Raw genomic sequence first — 4,672 nt, 5'->3', positions numbered from 1 at the left:
CGGTTTAAGTTCTATTATCCGTTAAAGTATTTAACGTTCGCCTGACGTTATACTCTACACCACACTTTTCGAGTGACTTTAATACGTAATTCCCAATGTTAAAGTTTGATATAGTGTGGAACGCCGACTTCGCCATTTTCATTCTTCAAAGAGGAAGACAAATAATCCGCCATTTTCTAGTATATTTAGATTAATATTTTTTAACGCATTTTATTAACAATTTAAAGGATTTAAATAATACGTGTTAAAGTTAATTTTGACAACATGTCTATTTTAAAAGTAATTTTGATTAAAAAAAATAAAAATCTACATTTAAAAAATTTCAGTTATTTAATAAAATATTTAGTAAATTGGAATATTTTAGAAGGAATTCGTCTAATTTCGACCTATTATTTTCACATTGATCAAAAAAGTGGGTTTCGTTATAAATGTTTAATGCTGAGTTCGTGTATTTATGGCAAAATTACAATAGCATTAAAGACTACGCAACTATATTTTTCCTCTAAAGCCATTTTATTTGTGCTAAATTGATAAGTACATATTATGAGACATTTATTACACCAATGTCGTTATATGGTTTGAATAGAAGCACGAAAACTACACCTAAAATATTATGAGTTGTAAAAAAATAATCTCAGGTCTAGCAGAGTGTACAAAAGCAAAGTTTACAAAAATTACTTACACCAACGTTAAAACTGGTGAAAAAAATGTAACCTTAATTTAACTTATATGTATAAGTCGGCTGCCAACGTTGTGTTGTACCCCTCGTTGTGAGTACGATTTGGGATCGCTGCCAGAGATCTCGCGAGGAAGGTATTTGGTCACTTACACCGTTATTTGTATTGAACACTTTTATTCTTGTATTCGTTACAGTGAATAGATCGCGACCCTGCAAGGCTGAGTGTCGCGTCTATGAGCTCGTTGTCCACGACCCCGCAAAGCAGAGTGTCGTGGTTGTGTATTTACAATAAGTTATCTCGGCGATACACGACTCCGCAAAGCAGAGTGTCGTGTGTTGTCTTAGTTTGTCTACTTCGGATTGACCCGCTCCTCACCTTCTTTCGCCGGTTTATATATCCGATAATTCGGTAGTTGGATCGAAAGAAGGAGAGGATTGCGTGAGGGCGTAAATCGGTCAGTATTCCAACTTATTGCTTAGATAGCAAGTGCTGTCTAAGGAGCATTGCGCTAATTGTCGAGCGGATTGCGCGAAACCTCGCGCGATGCGCTCGATGCTGATTGCTGCAGCTGACCGACTTACGTCATCGTGCTACTGACATCTTTTCATCGTTATGAGTGTGTCACTCATAACAGTTGATATAACTTAAATTTGATTCCCCAAATTAGTGCAAAAGAGGGTCTAAACAACGTAGCGAAAACGTTAGATACCAACGTTAAGTGTGTTTATCTTAACGTCGGGCGGACGTCAAAATGCTGCGGTAAAAAATATAAATAGAAATTTTGAATGTGATCTTTGTAAATGTATGAAAAGAATTGTCTTAATTAGAACAAATTATTTCGGGAACAAAGTATTTAAATACTTACTTTTTAGTTTTTGATTTAATTAATAGCCTTATCTGTATATTTCTGTGCCTTCCATATATCCAATTCATATAGAATGCATGACAGTTATTAAATAGACAGACATAGAGATAATCCTTCTCCATTTAAACATCCATATAAACATATCTCCAATATTACAACCTGTGACACGTCATTGGTAGGCCAGCAGAGCAACATTATTAGACAGTATACTTTGTAATAGTTTTATACATGATTTCACATATTTTACCTATTTCAAAATCTAAAAAAGATGGTTGTACAATATCTTAGAGCCACACAGTTACAATAAGATATTTTTTTTTTAATAAAAATATAACATTTGTAACTATTTTCTTAGCTGCCCTGCCCATAAGATAATGACATACTTGAAGAACTAGAAAGTACATCTTCAAATAATCCTTTTAATATGAATTGCCCTGTCAATTCTCTATATGATAGTTCACTCAATTTAAAAGGGGATGAACCTCGGTGTATTCTTATCAACAGCAACACACACTGTAAATTCCGAGCTTTGATATTTTACTCATCCATTCTTTTCTTTTTCTATTCTTCTTTCGATTCAAATCAAATGTTTCTTCCTCTCTTTAATAACTAAAAATAAAACATAATACAAAGTATTATTCTTATCTCAGAATACTTATTCCATACAAAAAATAAAAATTTTGTGCAACTTATCTGATTATACAACGCAGTGTTATACTAATCTTCAAATTAGGCACAGCCGTATTTCCTTCCACGATGAAATCCACGATGTAATATGCAAATTATGCATAAAACTAAAATCATAACTAACTATATAAAATTGAGAAATTGAACGAACTTACCGTGAAGTTCGATTACAATTATGCTGTCTCGTCCGGATGGATGTATTGTAGTAGCGTTCCGCTGCACTATCCTCAACAGGTATATTTAAAGATCCTATCTAAAAAAGGAGATGTTAAATCGAATCGAATTTATTGTTGCCGCTTTTCCGAGATGCTGATTGGCTGTCTCGCTATAAAGTTGTTAAGTGCGTTGTGACTGTCTTCACTTCGTGTCATTTCCAGCTGTCAAACTACTTCGTGTCATTTTCAGCTGTCAAACTGTCACTTTTGATAGCTGATTGAAATAATTACAAGAAATCAGGGAAAAAGAAAAAAGAGCCAAATAAAAAATATACGAGAGGAAGAGAAAGAGAGAGAGAGAAAGAGAGAAAGGGGGGGGGAGAAGTAAGAATCCTTTCTAAAAAAGGGCATGGCATCGATACTCGCATCTCTCGAAGTATTGTTGTCGCTTTTCCGCGATGCCGATTAAACGTGTGTCAATAGTTTTTAAAAAAGTTATGGTGTTGTAATTAATAAAAACATTTTTTTAAAAATTATTTTGCCCGGAAAACTTGAATTTTGAAAGCTGGACGTGAAGTGCTAATTGAATATCGACAGATTTATCTATTTTAACGCAGTTTTCAGATAGTTCCGGACGCGTCCAATAATTTTCTAAAGAGTTCCAGTGATATAATTAATTAAAACATTTTTTAAACAATTATTTTGTCCGAAAAACTTGACTTTTGAGGGCTAAAGGTGAGATGCTGTTCAAATATCGACAGTTCTATTTATTTTAACGGAATTCTTATATAGTTCCGGACGCATACAATAAATTTCTAAAGAGTTCCGGTAATATAATTAATTAAAACATTTTTTAAACAATTATTTTGCTTGAAAAACTTGAATTTCTAAGGCTACACGTCAAGTGCTATTTGAATATCGACAGATCTATTTATTTTAACGTAATTCTCATATAGTTCGGGACGCGTACAATATGTTTCTATAAAGTTCAGGTGATATAATTAATTAGAACATTTTTTAAACAATTATTATGCTTGAAAAACTTGAATTTCTAAGGCTACACGACAAGTGCTAATCGAATATCGACAGATCTAATTATTTTAACGTAATTCTCATATAGTTCGGGACGCGTACAATATGTTTCTGTAAAGTTCCGGTGATATAATTAATTAGAACATTTTTTAAACAATTATTTTGCCCGAAAAACTTGAATTTCTAAGGCTACACGTCAAGTGCTATTCGAATATTGACAGATCTATTTATTTTAACGAAATTCTCATATAGTTCGGGACGCGTACAATATGTTTCTGTAAAGTTCCGGTGATATAATTAATTAAAACATTTTTTAAACAATTATTTTGCCCGAAAAACTTGAATTTCTAAGGCTACACGACAAGTGCTAATCGAATATCGACAGATCTATTTATTTGAAGGTAATTCTCATATAGTTCGGGACGCTTACAATATGTTTCTATAAAGTTCAGGTGATATAATTAATTAAAACATTTTTTAAACAATTATTTTGCCCAAAAAACTTGAATTTTTGAGGCTACACGACAAGTGCTAATCGAATATCGACAGATCTATGTATTTTAACGTAATTCTCATATAGTTCGGGACGCGTACAATATGTTTCTATAAAGTTCAGGTGATATAATTAATTAAAACATTTTTTAAACAATTATTTTGCTTGAAAAACTTGAATTTCTAAAGCTACACGACAAGTGCTAATCGAATATCGACAGATCTATTTATTTGAACGTAATTCTCATATAGTTTGGGACGCGTACAATATGTTTCTGTAAAGTTCCGGTGATATAATTAATTAGAACATTTTTTAAACAATTATTTTGCTTGAAAAACTTGAATTTCTAAGGCTACACGTCAAGTGCTATTTGAATATCGACAGATCTATTTATTTTAACGTAATTCTCATATAGTTCGGGACGCGTACAATATGTTTCTATAAAGTTCAGGTGATATAATTAATTAGAACATTTTTTAAACAATTATTATGCTTGAAAAACTTGAATTTCTAAGGCTACACGACAAGTGCTAATCGAATATCGACAGATCTAATTATTTTAACGTAATTCTCATATAGTTCGGGACGCGTACAATATGTTTCTGTAAAGTTCCGGTGATATAATTAATTAGAACATTTTTTAAACAATTATTATGCTTGAAAAACTTGAATTTCTAAGGCTACACGACAAGTGCTAATCGAATATCGACAGATCTAATTATTTTAACGTAATTCTCATATAGTTCGGGACGCTTACAAT

The sequence above is a fragment of the Monomorium pharaonis genome, chromosome 9, assembly GCF_013373865.1.
Source record: "Monomorium pharaonis isolate MP-MQ-018 chromosome 9, ASM1337386v2, whole genome shotgun sequence".
Classification (NCBI taxonomy): Eukaryota; Metazoa; Arthropoda; class Insecta; order Hymenoptera; family Formicidae; genus Monomorium; species Monomorium pharaonis.
This window is presented reverse-complemented; position numbering follows the sequence as displayed.